The following is a 20,777-nucleotide window of genomic DNA, read 5'->3' as shown; positions in this document are numbered from 1 at the left end:
TAAGAGCCCAAGAGACAGAAAGGGCCACATGAAGCAGAGACCTACATCATCCTGAGACCAGAAGAACTAGTTGGTGCCCGGCTACAATCGATGACTGCCCTGACAGGGAGCACAGCAGAGGACCCCTGAGGAAGCAGGAGATCAGGGGGATACAGACCCCAAATTCTCATAAAAAGACCAAACTTAATGGTCTGACTGAGACTAGAGGAATCCCGGGGGCCATGGTCCCCAGACCTTCTGTTGGCACAGGACAGGAACCATCCCCGAAGACAACTCATCAGAAATGAAAGGGACTGGTCAGCGGGTGGGAGAGAGACGCTGATGAAGAGTGAGCTAATTATATCCAGGTGGACACTTGAGATTGTGTTGGCAACTCTTGTCTGGAGGGGGGATGGGAGGATAGAGAGAGAGAGAAGCCGGCAGAATTGTCAAGAAAGGAGAGACTGAAAGGGCTGACTCAAGAGGGGGAGAGCAAGTGGGAGTAGGGAGTGAGATGTATGTAAACTTATATGTGACAGACTGATTGGATTTGTAAACGTTCACTTGAAGCTTAATAAAAGTTATAAAAAAAAAATTCAAAAAAAAAAAGAAGAAGAAGTGAGGATGGAGAGACTGTGACTTACATAGTTTGGACATGTTATCAGGAGGGAGCAGTCCCTGGAGAAGGACATCATGGTTGGTAAGATGAAGGGTCAGTGAAAAACAGGAAGACCCTCGATGTTATGGCTACAACGATGGGCTCAAACATAGCAAAGATTGTGAGGATGGCACAGGACTGGGCACTGTTTCATTCTGTTGTACATAGGGTCGCTATGAGTCAGAACTGACTCAATGGTACCTAACAAAAACATTTATGGAGGAGACTGGTCAGAGAGCAGGAGCTGGGAGAGGTACACAGTGAGCTAGCAGGGAAAAGGCCTAGGGGTTTAGTAAACAAGATGTTGTTGTTGTTAGGTGCCATCAAGTTGATTTGGACTCACAGTGACCCCATGTGGCAGAGTAGAACTGCCCCATAGGGTTTTCTAGGTTGTAATCTTTATGGACTCAGATTGCTGGGTCTTTCTACCACGGAGCTGCTGGGTGGGATGGAGCTGCTAACCTTTAGGTTTGTGCCACCAGGTTTCCTTCAATAAGACACTATTAGAAGTCCAAACATCAGGCTAGCAGTTGCAACAAGAACATCCGTAGGCAGGGTGAAGGCACAGGATTAGAAGACAGTACCCCATGTCTTCTAATTTAGTACTTTCCCCACCACTCCACTGTGCTTCCAGAAATGACTAATATTCTCTTCACTGTCTGTTGTGGATTGAATTGTCCCCCTAACATACGTGTTGGAATACTAACCCCTCTATCTGTGGATGTAATCCTGTTTGAAAATCGGGTTTGTTATGTTAATTACCTGAGTAGGGTGGGTTCTAAATCTAATCATTTTTAAGTTATAAAAAGAACAGATTAGACACAGACATACACGGAGGGAGATAGATGCCATGTGAGATCCAAGGAACGCTGAAACTATGTACAAGCAAGGAACCTACATGGTCAACACCCAGATTTGTACTTTAGCCTCCAGAGCTGTGGGAAAATAAATTTCTGTTCTTTAAAGCCACCCACTTGTGGTATTTGTATTGTAGCAGCACTAGGAAACTATGACGCTCTCCCTGTGGTATATAGAGTTTAGAAGAGAATGTGTGATAATGAATCCAAATGAGTTTATCTTTTCTGGTGGACATGAGAAAAAAGAAAGAACTTGAAGCAGAGTGAAGTACAGGTAGTCCCTGACTTACGACATATTTGAGTTATAACAAACAATACTTACAATTATTTTGGGTTTTTTTTGTACATCTTATTGTTAGTAAAATATATGTATGCACGTATTAAAATATATCTGTAAGTTTATATGTAATGTTTCCAACCCCCAAAGACAAATAAAGATCAGATTCATAAAGATACTAATAATAAAAACCAAAAATAATGAGAACTAAACAAAAAAAAAGACGTATTCGACTTACGTCAGAACTGACTTACAATGGAATCGTCAGAATGGAAACCTGCCATAAGTCATGGAATACATGTAACATAATATGGAAGAGGTGTTCCTTGGGCCATGTTGAGCACCAGAGAAGCTAGCAAGCTAGCCACCCTGAATACTTCAATTAAAAAAAAAGGAGGACAGAGAGGGGAGTGACTTCGAGGGCAGCAAGGTGGAAAGCATAGGAAAGGAGAACAGACTTTTGGTCCTGAGAGTAGGGGCCCCTAAGCTTACACCCTGGCTGGATTCCAGGTAAATGGCATCTATGGGGATAGTAATACCCCTAGAAAGGCTGGTCCCTTGACTTGGGGGTTCGTACTTTCACCTTGGCAAAACTACCTGGATGCCAGACATGGCACAGAAGCAGAGATCTGCCAGACTTCAAGGGACCAGATGGGTCTGGACAAAGACCATGATGGACTGATCTTCCCCCATGTCCTTGGCATCATATAAACCTCCTAATGGCTGTTTAAGGTGAGGCAGCTCCAATAATGACTGAGACTGAATTTCCTACCAGTCTGGTAAAATGCAGGCTTGAAATAGGATTTAAGTTGATTTGATTTAAAGAAAATAAATTAGGACGCTTCTGGAACCCCTGAGGCTGTAGATGCAAAGCCACCATTCCTCATTCATTCATTAAGAATTTAGCCAATATTTTAACTCAATATTTATTGAGCACTTGATAGATACCAGACACTGTGCTAGGCACTAGGAATGGCTCAGGCATTGACACTGTCCCTGCCTGATGAAGCAAATAAATAATTACAAATAGCAATATATGACAAAAAGAATTAAAGATGTTGAAATGGTAGAGGATAAAGTAGGGAGATGGCAAACAAACCCTACTAAGATAGGGTGGTGAGGACAAGCTTCTCAGAGAAGGTGACACTTAAGCTGAGATCTGAGAGATAAGGAGTCAGCCATGCTCAGGCAGAGGGGACTGACCATGCAAAGGCCCTGCGGTGGAAAAGAACTTGCTATGTTCAAGGAACTGAAAGAGGACCTGTGTGCCTGGAACACTATGGGATTATGAGAGAAATGGATGCAAGGAGGTAAAAGAAGCAGCCTGCAGATGGGTCATGCAGTCTTGTAGAATGTGGATTCTATTCTCAGTGTAATCTAATTTTAACTTTTAAAAAGATCACTCTGGTGGTGTTATATGCATTGGTGGAAGAGAGCGTGGCCTCACGGAGGCAGTAAGGATGGTATGGGAGGTTTGTAGGTTGGCTTGCTCAATGTTGTCCAAACCTCTCTTCTTTTGTCTTCCTTTGCTACATAGACTGGAGAGCAAAACATCACTTTCTCAGCTCTCTAGTAGTTGGGTAGCCATGTGACACAGTTTTGGCCGATGAGATGTAGGCAGAAGTCTCTAGGGGAGGACTTCCATTTCAGAAAAAAGAAACAAAGCCCGTGAGAGAAGCCTTTTGCCCTTGGCCGTTTGCCTTCCGCTTTTTTCCTGCTTGGAACAAGAAGTGATTCCTGAGGGTGAGTAGCCATCTTTCGACACACGGTGGATGACGAGACAGGAAGATATAAATGATCTGAGCTGCCTTTTTCCATGGTCCTTGTTACATAAGCAAAATAAACTCTTCGCCTGTTTAATCCACTATAGTAAGGTTTTTTATACTTACAGCCAATTCTGGTATGGATTCAGTTGTCCAGAGGAGAGGACATGGCAGTTTGGACTCTGGTGGTAACAAAGGGGAAGAAGAATAGATAGATTCGAGATACATTTTGGAGGAGAATCACCAGGCCTTGCTGGTGAATTGGGCATGAAGAGCAAGAGAAACGTTAACTTGTTTATACAAATCACACAGCTAGCAAGCAGCAGAGACAAAACTCAAACCCAGCACTGCCTGCCTGCCTTGCACACCAGTCATTCCATAAATGTTTGCTAATGGTAGTGACTCTAACAGGGCTTCAAGTCTTCACTTTAATTTCAGACCCTTTCCTGTTGGTCTTCTTCTAACCTTGGGTTATAAGCTGTCTTGGGGAGGAGGGACAATGTTCCCAAGGCCACGATTCCTATAGAGTCCCTCAGAGGAACCTCCTTGTCCCTCTAGAACCCAGAGCTCATTAAGACCATCAGCCCACATGGACCCTGGGCCTAGTCTCCCAGCCAGTCGCATTGAAGACCAGGTCCAAGCTGTATGGCTGACTTAACAGTAAAATGAAGATGCAAAGTCAGGAGGTTTTCTTCCAGCCAACAGAACAAGTGATTCTCAGTTACACATACTACTGGAAAAACTGGATAACGGAAGAGGATCTTAGCCTTTCTTGAGTATATGGTATAATTTTTAAATAATGGAAGGAAACCGACAAATTTTGTGAATAGAACATTTTCTCATTTTCTTTTGTTTCCTATGTTAACAAAATGATTTTCCTTGTTGTAAATTGCACTCCTTCCCCTAATCATAGTAGGAAATAACTGTTCACTGCAGAAAACTTAGAAAACAAAAAAGCACAAAGAAAATCATCCGTAATTCTACCTATCAAAACCAATCCCTTTTAAAAGTATTTTTTTATGTATGTAATTTTTTTTCTTTGTACAAGAAATTGTTTTGAAACCTGTTTATTTCTATGTAATATACAGTGAAACCTGTGAGGGCTGGAACTCAATGGGACTTCCTTGTTTTTCCGGGCCTAACAAGCTTTCCTCCTTTGGCAGGACACGGTCTTACCACTTTTCTATTGCTGGTTTTAGTGGAAAATATTTGAGTTTTCCTTCCCTGACTGGTTTCTGCCTTACATGGGTTCTGGTTTTCACAGGTTTTACTGTATCGTGTCTATTTTCCTATATTAATATTCTCATATGACATAATTTCTTATGTTTGCATAGAATTTCTTATAATTTTTTTTATTTATTCCTCTATTGTTGTCTATTTAGTTTGTCTACACTTTTTTGCTACCATAAATAACACCGTAATGAACATTACTGAGCCCTGGTGGCTCAGTGGTTAAGCACTTGGCTGCTAACCGAAAGGTTGGCAGTTCAAATTCATAAGCTGCTCTGTGGGAAAAGATATGACAGTCTACTTCCATAAAGATTTACAGCCTTGGACACCCTATGGGGCAGTTCTACTTTGTCCTATAAGGTCACTAATGGGTTGGAATCGACTCAATGGCAATGGGTTTGGCTTTTTTCTGTTTTTTGTTTTGGATTATGTACATCCTTGCAATGTACATCTTTGTGCGCATCTCTGATAAATTCCTAGAAATGCAATTGTTGGGTTAAAGGATATGCACTTTTTTTCCCCATAATTTTTATTGTGCTTTAAGTGAAAGTTTACAAATTAAGTCACTTTCACATAAAAACTTACATACACCTTGCTACATACTCTCAATTACTCTCCCCCTAATGATACAGCCCCCTCCCTCCCTCTACTCTCTCTTTTTGTGTCCTTTCGTCAGCTTCTAACCTCCTCTACCCTCTCATCTCCCCTCCAAGGAGGAGATGCCAACATAGTCTCAAGTGTCCATCTGATCCAAGAAACTCACTCCTCACCAGCATCCCTCTCCAACCCCTTGTCCAGTCCAATCTATGTCTAAAGAGTTGGCTTCGGGAATGGTTCCTGTCCTGGGCCAACAGAAGGTCTGGCGGCCATGACCACCAGGGTCCTTCTAGTCTCAGTCCGACCATTAAGTCTGGTCTTTTTATGAGAATTTGGGGTCTGCATTCTCCTGCTCCCTCAGGGGTTCTCTGTTGTGTTCCCTGTCAGGGCAGTCATCGGTTGTAGCCGGGCACCATCTAGTTCTTCTGAGGACATGTACATTTTAAAGCATTTGATACATATTGCTAAGTTGTCCTCCAGAAAGACTGTACAACGGAGTATAAAAATGCTAATGCAAAGTCACACGTGGCCTTCCTGAAGCAATCTGCCCAACGCACTCTGGGAATTTTGTCCAAAATGCAGATTCTGTTTCAGGAGGTCTAGGGTGAGGACAGCAATTCTGCATTTCCAGCAAGTTCCCAGGGGATGCTCCATTTAGGGTTCTCTTTGTGGGCCACAGAGGACAATTACGGGCTGAATGAGAAAAACGGCTGGGGATGAAAACTACCCTTTAGAACATTGGCTGTAAAGTAAGCTAAATTCCCAACACCTAATCATATTCCTGAGGGCAGCCAGCACTCAGTGCTCCAGGTGCTTATTTACTGCTCAGGTCTGAAAAGCTACCTGCATGATTAGTATTCTTATCCCATTTTCCAAGGAACCCTGGTGGAACAGTGGTTAAACGCCCGGGGGCCAACGGAAAGGTCGGTGGTTTGAACCAATCAGCTGCTTCGTGGGAGAAAGATGTGGAAATCTGCTTCTGTAAAGATCAAATAAAAAAAAACCAAACTTGCTGCCATCAAGTCAATAGGGGTAGAACGGCCCCACAGGGTTTCTAAGGCTGTAAATCTTTACAGAAGCAGTTTGCCACATTTTTCTTTCAAGGAGTGGCTGGTGGGTTCAAACCACGGACCTTTTGGTAAACAGCTGAGTACTTAACCACTGCACCACCTAGGAAACCCTATGGGGCAGTTCTACTCTACCCTATAGGGTCACTGTGAGTCGAAATTGACTTGATGGTACACAACAAAAATAACATCCCATTTTCCAGGTGTGGAAAGTGAGTTCTAGAGAGTCTAAGTGACTTGCCCAAAATCCTATCTAAAACCAAACCAAACCCACTGCCGTCAAGTCAATTCTGATTCATAGAGACCCCGTAAGGACAGAGTAGAACAGCCCCATTGGGTTTGCAAGGCTGTAAATTCTTACGGAAGCAGACCGCCACATCTTTCTCCTGAAGAGCAACTGGTGGGTTTAAACAGCTGACCTACTGGTTAGCAGTCCACCTCTTTAACAACTGTGCCACCAGGGTTCCTTCCAAAGTCCTATAGCAATTAAGAATTAGGGCTTGCAAAGAAAGGTTAGGGCATCCCATAATGCCTTTCTGTAAACAAATGATCCCCTGGAACATAACCTGGGTACAGTTACCACAGATACAGTCTAATACTAACGGTTTGCCTACCTCTCTCAGAGTGCCTGGCCCTGGTGAGCACTGTGGAGGAAGCCCCCGGCAGGCAGGCAGCCAAGTCCAGGGGACCCCTGGAGTTGGGTTACAACGGATAAGTCACTCAATTCATCCCTGCATGCTTCGTCATAGAGTTTTTAGTGTCCACGTTCCTCAAAGGATTGCTGTGAATACAAAGGGGGCAAAAAGATGAAATTAAAGCATTATTTATAGTGAGGTTTTATACACTCATAAAAATGAGGTAGTCAGGTATTACTCTGTAACTTTAAGTTACTGTAAGATAAATAGTCCCAAGACCTGACCTCTAATCATTATTTCACTAGCCCTAAGCCTCTCTGGAAACCCTGGTGGCGTAGTGGTTAAGTACTACGGCTGCTAACCAAAGGGTCGGCAGTTTGAATCTGCCAGGAGCTCCTTGGAAACTCTATGGGGCAGTTCTACCCTGTCCTATAGGGTTGCTATGAGTCGGAATCGACTGGATGGCACTGGATAAGCCTCTCTGCTGTGGACAGAGCCAACTGGCCATTTCCACACATTTTTACATATAACAGACTAGAATGAACTAGAAAAACCCTGTATTTAGAAGGCATTTTTGTATCGATAAATATATATATGTTAACATATGAATTATATAAATATATTATTTAAATTATATATAAATGTTTACAATTATTATGGAAAACTAATTTCAAACATATACAAATAGTATAATGAACCATAGGTATCCATCCCCAGATTCCACCATCAGCTCATGGCCAAGTGTATTTCATCTATACCCCTGCCCGCTTCCTCCTTCCCACATAAATTTAAATACTAGAAACCATACCATTTTTAAACAATTTTTTTCAATTTTTTTGAGATGTAATACCATAAAAATTACCTTTTTAAAGTGTGCAGTTCAGTAGCTTTTAGTATATTCACAGAGTCATGTGATCATCACCACTACCTAATTCCAGCACATTTTCATCATCCCCAAAAAGAAACCCCATACCCATTAGCAGTCCTTCCTCATTCTTCCTTCTCCCCAGCCCTTGGCAATCACTAACTCGCTTTGTCTGTCTCTATGACTTTCCTATTCTGGATATTTCATAGAAATTGAATCATACCATATGTGGCCTTTTGTGATTGGTTTCTTTCACTTAGCATAATGTGTTTGAGGCTCATCCATATGGTAGCATGCCTCTGAACTTCATTCCTTTTTATGGCCAAATAATATCCCATTGTATGGATGTGCCACATTAGAGATCATATAATTTCTTATACAGCCATGTGACCCTTACTGTCCATGACATGTTTTGGGAAATAGGATGTTACGTGATTTGGACGTTGTGTGAACTTGCCTAAATTGCTAGCAGTAGCATTCACTGATTTTCCACCTTCGCGTTGTTTCACTTCCAAATCGATATTTCTCCTTTGGTTAGTGGTGCTGCTATCGCTAGCACCGGTTTTACTGCGTTTGGGAGGCATCGTGCACTTCACGGTAATACTTTCGAAAGAAAGTTGCACAGAGAGATGATGCTACAACTCTCAGATGTGCAATAGACGAGCTCGGATGTTGATGCCCACGAGTCAGAGCACACGCTGTCGTACAGTAAATTTTTATTCCTAAGTAGGGAAAGTTCACATTAAAATAGTGATAGAAAGTACAGAACATACATAAGCTGGTATCATAGGCATTTATTATGATTATCGAGACATATGTATTGTAGGTTTTCCAGGCACTGTGCCATCATATGCCTGGCAGCACAATGGTTTTGTATACATGAGACTTGAGGTACATGTGTTGTGTGCAGGAAGTTGTTGCGTTCCCTATGTCCCATTACACCCGCTACGTCCTGTTCTCCAACCAGGATTTCTGAACTCTATGATAAGTTTATGGGACCACGGACATATATGTGGTTGGACGTTGCCTGAACGGACGTTATATGGTGCGTGCCTATATAAATATTTCAGTATGTCTCTCTAAAAGATACCATTTGCCATTGAGTCGGTTGACTCAGAGCAACCCCATGTGTGTCAGAGTAGAACTGTGCTTCATAGGGTCTCCAGTGGCTGAATTTTCAGAAGTAGATTGCCAGGCCTTTCTTCTAAGGTACCTCTGGAGAGACTCGAACCTCCAACCCTTTGGTTAACAGCCCGCACATTCGTCATTTATATCGCCCAGGGACTCCATCTCTAAAACACAGACTTTCCTATTTTTCCGCAGGCTCCTGGAACAAATTACCACAAACAGTGTTTTAAGACAACAGAAATGTATCCTCTCATAGTTCTGGAGGCTACAAGTCTGAAATGTGGCAGTGCCATGCTCCCCCCATCTATTCCTTCCCTTTTGCAGCTAGCTTCTCTTTTATAAGGGCCACCTAGATAGATAGTCCAGGGTAATTTCTTCTCAAAATCCTTAATTATACCTGCAAAAGACCCTTATGCTAATTAAGGTAACATTTACAAGTTTCAGGGATTAGGACTTGATATCTTTGGTTGGCCATTATTGAACCTATTGTTGTAAGCCCCCGACTCATGGCCACCCCATGCGCTACAGGACTGGGCCACTGTAATCCACAGGGTATTCTCTGGTGGATTTTGGAAGTCCTTTCTTCCTAGCCTGTCTTAGTCTGGAAGCTCTGCTGATGTCTGTTCAGCATCATAGCAACACAAAAGCCACCATTGACAGACAGGTGATGGCTGCAGGTGAGGTGCATTAGCCAGGAATTGAACCCGGTTCTCCCACACGGAAGGAGAGACTTCTACCACTCTGTATTCAACCTATTACAACACCTCAAATAAAATAAAGATAATTCCTCATATCATCGACTACCTAGCCAGAATTTAACTTTCCAGTTATTTTATACCTGTCAAAAATTTTTTAGAGGTTGGTTTGTTTACATCAGGAATCAAATACAGTTCTCATACTGCCACTGGTTGATACATCTTTTAAGTCTCTTAATTTATTCATAGCCCTCCCCCTTCTCCATGATGCCCTTGCAATTTATTTGTAGTAGAAACCTAAATTATATTTTAAAGATACTAAATTACAATTAGCTTGCAATGACACGTTGATCTTAAAACAAAACAGTATCAATTAGGAAAGAGTAATGATACATACTGTCCTCCCACCCCCATCCCTTGTAGTCAAAGACTGATTCACTTACATGGGAGTAATAAATAAAAAGTTTGTCCGCAAGGGGATAATAAATAAAATAATACAATGGCTCAGTGGTAGAATTCTCGGTTTCCATGCAAGAGACCCAGGTTCGATTCCCAGCCAATGCATCATCTCACGTACAACCACTATCCGTGTGTCAGTGGAGGTTTGCGTGTGGCTACGGTGCTGAACAGGTGTCAGCACAGCTTCCAGACTAAGATGGACTAGGAAGAAAGGCCTGGTGATCTACTTTCAAAAAATGAGTCAAGGAAAACCCTATAGATTACAATGGCCCGATCTCACTGTGCATGGAGTCACCATGAGCTGGGGGCCAATTCAACAGCAGCCAGCAACAATAAATAAAAAGATAGCATTATGTTGTAACTGTAAGGTGCACAGGCATGACTGTTTAAGACAGTGTTTTAATTTTATAAACCTGTTTTTAAATGGTCTAAACACAAGGTATCTAAAAACAAATCCCTGTGTTATTTGATGAGAAAGGGCAGGGTACACAGCTCCTGAAAAGGGAAATGCCCAGGGCACAGGGCAGAGAGGGCATTCTGCATGGATGTGCATAAAGATTAGCTGATCTCTGGTAAGGGTTTGAGGCTTTGAGAAACATGAAAGTTTAAAGACACCTGGTTGCTATGGCTGCACCTGCACGTGAAGGGGAAAACAGACAATCCTCTTTCATCTACATTATAAGAAGGGCTTGGGGGCTGCTTTACCTACACAACAGTGGTGCAGTGGTTAAGGGTTCAGCTGTTAACCAAAAGGTCAGCAGTTCAAATCCACCAGCCGCTCCTTGGAAACCCTATGGGGCAGCTCTACTCTGTCCTATAGGGTCGCTCTGAGTTGAAATCTATTGGATGGCAATGGGTTTGTTTGTTTTTGGTATCCATTGCAGGGGTGGGGCGAGCAGAGCTTCTGCCTCTGGAGCAGCCTTGGCTGACGTCCTGGTGGCCTGAAGGAATTAGCCTGCAGGATGGAAGGGAGAGGTATTTGCCTTCTTTCGCTCCTTTCTTCACCCCTGCCCTTTGAGTCCTAAACATGTAAGCCCTGCCCTGAGAGGGGGAGGTCATGGGAGAGCAGCAGGAGCCACTGGGCTGGCCGGTTGGTCAGAGGGTGACTGGGTGTGGACTCTGGACTGGACGACACCAGGGATGCCTGGCCCTGGGAAGAGGGCCAGGCTGGATTATTTTTCTGGCTACTATGGGCCTCAACATACATTCCTTTCCCCTGTCCAAGCTGGAAATTCCATTTCGTTGAGCATCTGTGGTATATGTGTGGTATGAAAAGCATTAGGCCCTGAGCTCCCAGCCCTCAGCTCTGTGGAGGTATATCCAGAACTCTAGCCTTTGGCCTTTCAGGAAACTTGAATGCAGAGCAGAGAGGAGGGGCTCTTTCAGTACTCTCCAGGCTGATCACAGGCCAGGTACAGCATCAGCTTTACATCAGGTGGGAAAACAATGACAACAGCAAATCTCTATTCAAAGGCTTATGACCATAGCCAGGCACTGTCACTGCATATTTCATGAAATCCCACAGGTAGGTGGAAGAGGATCTGAGAGAAGCAAGGAAAGGGAGGCTTAGTGAGGTCAACTAAGTTGCTCAAAGTTAAGCAAAGTATCAACACATTTGGCCTTATCTCTATAGCTCTAAACAAAAAAAAAAAACACCAAACCCAGTGCTGTCGAGTCGATTCCGACTCATAGTGACCCTATAGGACAGAGTAGAACTGGCCCATAGAGTTTCCAAGGAGTGCCTGGCGGATTCGAACTGCTGACCTTTTGGTTAGCAGCTGTAGCACTTAACCATTATGCCACCAGGGTTTCCTTCTATAGCTCTAGGCAAGACATTTTGCCTCTCTGAGCCTCAGTTTCCCCATCTGCAGAATGGAAATAATAGTGATACCTACTTGGAGAAGTTAATACAAAGAGAAGCCGAGCCAATGCATGGAAACTGGCTTGATGAACTAAAGTACTTTGCACACACAAGGTAAAACGGTTAGAAAGCTGCTTGACTAGAACCAATATTGGAGCAAACTCAGATGTTTTCTCGGTAACAAGGAGTAACAATTTCTTTGATGACATTCTTCTAATCAGTAAATTAGATTACTCCTGGTAAGAATATCTACCTTTTCGTAAGACACAATAAAGCTCATTTCATCTTGACTGAGAAAAAAAAACGAGGCCTGTGCACGTTGCTCTTTTCCTTGAAATAGCCCTTGTGCTAAAAAGGGGCTGCCCACTACTGAATAGGCTGTGAGTTCCTCCGAGGCAGACCATGTTATGTTGTGTCAGCAGGAGCTTTTAGCCAAGTCCTGAGCACAAGTCAGGCTGCTGCCAAACACCTGGTTGATAAACATACACTTTCTCCATTTCCTGCTCAAATACAGAAAAGGCTCTGCAGGCTTCAGCTACCTTAACAAAACAAAACCAAAACACCACTGCCTTCGACTCCGTTCTGATTCATAGGGACCCCACAGGATTTCCAAGGCTGTAGATCTCCAGGGAAGCAGACTGCCAGGTCTTGTTGTTTGGAACCCCAGACCTTGTGATTAGCAGTCAAGCGCTTCACCCACTGCACCACAGCTACCTTACATAAAAATAGATAGTATTTTTTTCTTCATTACAAAGTGCAAAGAAATTGTCCTGTATTCTTAACTTTTAAAGTTTTATTCATTCATTCCACACACCAAAAATATATTTTAAAATTCATTCTGCAAATTTTGAGCATGTCCACAGTACCAGGCACTGTCTAGATTCTAGGAATACAGAACAGACCCCATCCTGTCTGCATGGAGCTCACCTAGTTTAACAGGAGCAAGAGAAAATTAAAACAAACTAGTAAGTAAATGGAAACCCTGGTGGCCTAGTGGTTAAGCGCTACGGCTGCTAACCAAAGGGCCAGCAGTTCGAATCCGCGCTCCATGGAAACTCTATGGGGCAGTTCTACTCCGTCCTATAGGGGTCCCTAGGAGTCGGAATCAACTTGAGGGCACTGGGTTTTTTTTTTTTGGGTTAGTAAGTAAATAACATTGTGATCAGTGCTATGGCGGAAACAAAGAAGATGCAGAGATAAGGTAGTGGGGAAAGGCCTCTCCATGGAGAAACACAAAAGGAACAGAAGGAGCCATGCTGTGATGGGGCTGGAGACAGGATGCTAGACAGAGGGAACCACCAGAGTGAAGGGCTGGAGGTGGGGCTGGCGAATTTGCCTAGAGCAAGCAGGTAGGAGGAGGAGGCTCAGAGACAAAGAAGGAGAGGTAGGCAGGGGGGCTTGTAATAACAAAACAAAACAAAAAGAACCACCAGAGTGAAGGGCTGGGGGTGGGGTTGGCAAATTTGCCTAGAGCAGGCCTAAAAAAAAAAAAAAAGCAGGTAGGAGGAGGCTCAGAGACAAAGAAGGAGAGGTAGGCAGGAGAGCTTGTAGGCCATATAAAAAAAACCCACTGCAGTTGAGTCGATTCCGACCCATAGTGACCCTATAGGACAGAGTAGAACTGCCCCATAAAGTTTCCAAGGAGAGCCTGGTGGATTTGAACTGCTGACCTCTTGGTTAGGGGCCGTAGCACTTAAACCACTACGCCACCAGGGTTTCCTGTAGGCTATATATATATATATATATATATATATATATATATATATATATATATATATATATATATATATATATATATATATATATATACATACATACATATATACACGATGTTTTCAGGTGCCATAGAGTCTAGGAGCCCTGGTGGCACAGTGGGTAAAGCAATCCACTGCAAACCAGAATGTTGGCAGTTCAAAACCACCAGTGGCTCTGCAGGAGAAAGATGTGTCAGTCTGCTTTCCTAAGGATTTACAGCCTTGGAAACTGGGTCACTATGAGTTGGGACTGACTCAGAGTGACCCTATAGGACAGTGTCCCATATAGTTTCCAAGAAGCGCCTGATGGAGTTGAATTGCAGACCTTTCTGTTAGCAGCCATAGCTTTTAACCTTTGCTCCACCAAACCAAAAAAAAAAAAAAAAAAAAAACCCATTGCCGTCCAGTAGATTCTGACTAATAGCAGCCTTACAGGACAGAGTAAAACTGCCCCCGCAGAGTTTCCAAGGAGCACCTTATGGATTTGAACTGCCAACCCTTTGGTTAGCAGCTGTAGTACTTAACCACCATGCCACCAGGGTTTCCACTCCTCTACCAGGGTTCTATATATATATAACTCATTCATGGAGGCTCCATGCATGTCAGAGTAGAACTGTGCTTCACAGGGTTTTCAATGGCTGATTCTTTTGAGGTGCCCCTGGGTGGCACTGGGTTTGGGTTTTGGGTGGACTAGAATCACCGATCTTTTGGTTAGCAGCTGAGCATGATGACTGTTTTCACTATCCAGGGACTGACTCTGTCTATATCTAGAGAAAGATGTGAGCATGTGTGTGTATGTACACACACATACACACATATACAGAGAGACAGAGAGAGAGATTGAGATTTATTTTAAGGAATTGGCTGCAGGTTGGAAAATCAGGCAGGAGCTGATATTGCAGTCTTGAGGCAGAATTTCTTTTTCTCCAGGAAAATTCAGTTTTTGCTCTTAAGGCCTTCAATTGATTGGATGAGGCCCACCCACATTATTGAGGTTAATTGCCTTTCCTAAAAGTCAACTGACTGTACATAGTAACGACACTTAAAATACCTAGATTGGAACCCTAGTTAAAGAGCTCGGCTGCTAACCAGGAGGTCCAGCAGTTCAAATCCACCAGCTGCTCCTCGGAAATCCTATGGGGCAGTTCTACCCTGTCCTATAGGGTCACTACGAATTGGAATCGGCCTGACGGCAATGAGTTTTGGTTTTCAACACCTAGATTGCTGTTTGATCAAATAACTGAATATATAGCCTAACCAATTTTCGCATGCACATTAAGTGATCGAAAAGACTGTGGTACCTTAGTCATCAAAATGACATTTTGCTTTTTAAAACTGTCAAAAGAAAAAAATTTGATTAACAAATCCATTAGAGTTAACAAGGCTTAAAAAACACCTACTGCCATCCAGTCGATTCCAACTCATAGTGACCCTATAGGACAGAGTAGAACTGTCCCATAGAGTTTCCAAGGAGTGCTTGGTGAGTTTGAACTGCCAACCTCCTGGTTAGCAGTCGTAGCACTTAATCACTATGCCACCAGGGTTTCCTAACAAGGCTTACTGAGTGAAAATCTGTTTGCAAACCGGGAGCATCAAAGCAGAAAGTGGTAAGGAGCTTGATGAAGCAGTGTGAGCACAGGGTTTTAAAGGCAGTTAGGGAATTTCCAGTAGGGAAGGTATAACGTTTGGGCCTTAAAAACCAAAACCAAACCCATTGCCTTTGAGTCAATTCTGACTCATAGAGACCCTATAGGACACAGTAGAACTGCCCCATTTTTGACTTATTTGTTCTTGGAAAGGTTTTGCACTGGCACAAATGATCATTAATTTTTATCAGTTAACAAAATTTTAAAGAGGTCTTTTGCAGCAGATTTGCCCAGTGCAATACATTGTTCAATTTCTTGACTGCTGCTTCCATGGATATTGTTGATCCAAGTAGAATGAAATCATTGACAACTTCAATTTTTTTCTCCATTTATTATGATGTGGTTTATCAGTCCAGTTGTGAGAATTTTCATTTTCTTCATGAAGTGAAAAATGAAGACAGAAGAATTGATGTGTTCAAACCACGGTGTTGGCAAAGAATACTGAATATACCATTGACTGCCAAAAGAACAAACGGATCAGTTTAGAAGAAATACAACCAGAATGTTCCTTAGAAGTCAGGATGGTAATACTTCAATTCACTTATTTTGGACACGCCATCAGGAAAGACCAATTGCTAGAAAAGGACATCATGTTTGGTAAGGTAGAGGGCCAACAAAAATGATGGAAATCATCAATGAAATGGACTGACACAACAGCTGCAAAAATGGATTCAAACGTACCAATGATTGTGAAGATGGTACAGGACCAGGAACGTTTTCAATGATTGTGAAGATGGTACAGGACCAGGAACGTTTTCAATGATTGTGAAGATGGTACAGGACCAGGAACGTTTTGTTCTGTCGGACATGGGGTTGTCATGAGTTAGAGTCGACTGAACAGCAACTAACAACATGGCCTAGCCAAGTGGATATATAAAACTAACCATCACAGGATCACTTTCATGGCTATGGAGAGAATGGATAGAAAAATGGAAGTGGGCAGATCAGTTAGGGACTGTTGAAGTTGGAAAGGTGAGAGATGATGGACATCCATGAGGTAAGATGGCTGCAGTAGACATGGAAAGAAGGGGGGCACATGTGAGATATTTTATAGGTAGGGTTGGCAGGACTTGCTGACGGACTAGATAAGGGGTAAGAGGAGGTGACGCCACGTACACAGAAGTTAGAAGAGGACAGGTGTGGAGGGGGGAAATAAAGAATTCCATATTAGATACGCTAAGCTTGAGCTATCTAATCAGAGATTTTAATTAGCCCCTGGAAATGTGGGTCTGGGAATTGGTGGGGAGGTCTGAGCTGGAGAGAAAAATTTGAGGATCATCAGGGGAATATGTACTGAATTATATAGATGCATTGTAACAAAAAAAAAAAAAAATTTTTTTTTTTTTCACTGTCAAGGGTAACCAAGAGTAAAAAAACCAAGCCCATTGCCGTCGAGTCAATTCCAACTCATAGTGACCATATAGGACAGAGTAGAACTGCCCCATAGGGTTTCCAAGGAGCAGCTGGTGGATTAGAATTGTCGACCTTTTGATTAGCAGCTCAACTCTGAAACCGAGAGTAAGAGTCTGTAAATCTAGTTCTCAGCTCCCTGCAAAGAGTTGAACATTCTGCATTTGAACAAGTGCTGAGCATTTACAAAGACAGGCGTCTGGGTCCTCAGTGGACTGTATTCAGAGTCGCCAACCTCACTTAACAGACCTCTTTGCATTTCTATTGCTACAGGAGGTAATTCTCACTGAGGGGCAAAAGCGAAAGGATTCTTGCCTTCTATAAACCTGGCTGCCAAGTAGAGTCATGGCGACCCCAAGAGTGTCAGAGCAGAACTGTGCTCCACAGGGTTTTTTTTTCTTCTTCTTCTCCATTGTAAACTTCCTCATCAACCTCTTACCCTATGTTTTTTTCTTCCACTGATGGCCACTACCTATTTCCATGTTTCATTAGAAGCTGAAAAATGATGATTTTCTAATTTTGTCAGTTTCTGTGCAATTCACTGAAATTTTTCAATATAGAACTTTCCTTTATCCCCTATGGCTGTTTGGTTACACTGAAATATGGTTCATGCTGAGAAGGCAGGACAAATGCTGAGTCCATAGGGTTTTTTGTTTTGTTTTGTTTTTCCCATAGGGTTTTTTAATGGCTGATTTTTCAAAAGTAGATCCCAGGTCTTTCTTCCATGGTGCCTCTGGGTGGACTCAAACCTCCAATCTTCTGGTTAGCAGCTGAAAGTGTTAACCATTTTTACCACAAAAAAATGGGGTCAGAGTCTTGGCTCTGGTGAAAAATGAACACTTTTTTCATCAAAGTCACTTGTATTGAAGAAGTCAAACTTATGTTTTCTAAACTGTTTTAGTTGAAGGGGAACATTTATTCATAATGTGTTTTTACACTTATGTTTTTGAGTGATTTAGATCCCTGAAGTATTATAATGAAATGTGCAAAGACCTGGAGTTAGAAAACCAAAAGGGAAGAATACACTCAGCATTTTTCAAGTTGCAAGAATTGAAGAAAAAATTCAAGGCTTGAGTTGCAATTCTAAAGAGTTCTACGGGCAAAATATTGAATGATGCAGGAACAATCAAAATAAGATGGAAGGAATACAGACTCACTGTATCAAAAAGAATTGGTCGATATTCAACAATTTCAGGAGGTAACATATGATTAAGAACTGATGGTAGTGAAGGAACAAGTCCAAGCTACACTGAAGACATTGGTGAAAAACAAGGTTCCAGGAATTGAAGGAATATCACTTGAGATGTTTCAACAAACACATGCAGCACCGGAGATGCTCACTCGTCTCTGCCAAGAAATTTGGAAGACAGTTACCTGGCCAACCAACTGGAAGAGATCTATATTTGTGCCCATTCCAAAGAAAGGTGATCCAACAGAATGCAGAAATTATCTAACAATACCATTAATACCACACACAAGTAAAATTCTGCTGAAGATAATTCAAAAGCAGTTGCAGCAGTACATTGACAGGGAACTGCCAGAAGTTCAAGCCAGATTCAGAAGAGGACGTGGAACGAGCAGAGAATACCAGAAAGATGTGTAACTGTGTTTTATTGACTGTGTGAAGGCCTTCGACTGTGTGGATCATGACAAATTATGGATAACACTGTGAAGAATAGGAATTTCAGAACACTTAATTGTGCTCATATGGAGCCTGTATACAAACCAAGAGCCAGTTATTTGAAGAGAAAATGGGGTACTAAACCAAAAACCAAACCCAGTGCCATCGAGTTGATTCTGACTCATAGCGACCCTGTAGGACAGAGTAGGACTACCCCATAGAGTTTCCAAGGAGCGCCTGGCGGATTCAAACTGCTGACCCTTTGGTTAGTAGCCATAGCACTTAACCACTGTGCCACCAGGATTTCTAAGGGGATACTACTTGGTTTAAAATCAGTAAAAGTGTGCCTTAGGGTTGTAGCCTTTCATTATCACACTTATTCAATCTGTATGCTAAGCAAATAATCCGAGAAGCTGTATTGTATGAAAAACAGGGCATCAGCACTGGAAGAAGACTCATTAACAACCTTTCATATGCAGGTGACATAACCTTGCTTGTTGAAAGTGAAGAGGACTTGAAGCACTTACTGATGAAGATCAAAGACTACAGCCTTCAGTATGGATTACACCTCAACATAAAGAAAACAAAAATCCTCACAACTGGGCCAATAAGCAACATCACGATAAAAGACTGAAGTTGTCAAGGATTTCATCTTACTTGGATCCACAATCAGTGCCCATGGAAGCAGCAGTCAAGAACTCAAAGGACATATTGCATTGGGTAAATCTGCTGCAAGGACTAAGGTGCGCCTGACCCAAACCATGATATTTTCAGTCACCTCATATGCATGTGGAGCTAGGCAATGAATAAGGAAGATTGAAGAATTAACGCCTTTGCGTTATGGTGTTGGCAAAGAATACTGAATACACCATGGACTGCCAAAAGAATGAATAAGTCTGTCTTGAACAAGTCTTTGTCTCACGTACTTTGGACATGTTATCAGGAGGGACCAGTCCCTGGAGAAGAACATCATGCTTGGTAAGGCAGAGGGTCAGGGAAAAAGAGGAAGACCCTTGACGAGATGGATTGACGCAGTGGCTGCAATAATGGGCTCAAACACAGCAACGATTGTGAGGATGGCGCAGGACCGGGCAGTGTTTGATTCTGTTGTACACAGGGTAGGTGTGAGTTGGAACTGACTCAATGGAACCTAACAACAACAAACTCCTGAACCATCTGTACTACTATGTGAATGATTATATTAGTTTTCTAACCAGTTAATCAGTTGCCTTTGAGTCAGTTCCAACTCATGGTGACCCCAAGTGTTTCACAGTAGAACTGAACGTCATAAGGTTTTCAATGGTTGTTATCTTTTGGAAATAGATTGCCAGGCTCTTCTTCTGAGGTACCTTTGGGTGGATCCAGCCAGCCAAGCTTTTGGTTGGTAGCTCAGTGCTTAACTGTTTTTGTGCACCCAGGAACTCCTATTAAAACAAAAAATCTGTTGCGTCAATTCCAACTCACAGCAACCCTACAGGACAGAGTAGAACTGCTCCACAGAGTTTCCAGGGAGCACCTGGGGACTCCTTTTAGTTTCGTTAAAACAAAAACATTGCCGTTGAGTCGATCCTGACTCATACTGACCCTATAGGACAGAGGAGAGCTGCTCCACAGGGTTTCTAAGGTTAGGCTGGTGGATCTGAACTGCTGACCTTTTGGTTAGCAGCCAAGCTCTTAACCACTGCACCACCAGGGCTCCAATTAGTTTCCTAGGGCTGCCTTAATAAATTACGACAAACTGGGTGGCTTAAAACAACAGAAATTTATTCTCATAATTCTGGAGGCTAGAAGTTTCTCTCTCTGAAGACTCTGAGGGAGAATCTGTTCCAGGCCTGTCTCTTAGCTTCTGGTGTTGCTGGCGGTCCTTGGTGTTCTTTGGCTTGTAGAAGCATTACTCAGATCTCTGCCTCCCTCATCATATGGCTTTCTCCCCAAGTGCCTGTCTCTTCTCTTCCAAGAGCACCAGTCATGTTGGTGTTCGCCAGTATGACCTCATCTTAACTTGGTCACATTCATACGTATTGAGGGCTAGGATTTTACTATATCTTTCTGGGGGGACACAATTCAGCCCACAACCATGGGTATCCAAACTGCTAACATAAAAGTCTCTGGGAGGAGTGCTATCACCAAGTCAGACACCTCACCAAGCAGATCCATGTTGGCTCTGCTGGCAGTGACTGGACTCCCTCCCCTGCCTTTGGGGCAGTCTTCAGGTTGGGAAGACAGGCTTTTCAACAATTGTCCTTTCTTTGTTGCCCATACCTCTTAATTTCAA

The sequence above is a fragment of the Loxodonta africana genome, chromosome 18 (assembly GCF_030014295.1).
Source record: "Loxodonta africana isolate mLoxAfr1 chromosome 18, mLoxAfr1.hap2, whole genome shotgun sequence".
Lineage (NCBI taxonomy): Eukaryota > Metazoa > Chordata > Mammalia > Proboscidea > Elephantidae > Loxodonta > Loxodonta africana.
The sequence above is the reverse complement of the archived record's forward strand: the minus strand, read 5'-3'. Positions refer to the sequence as shown.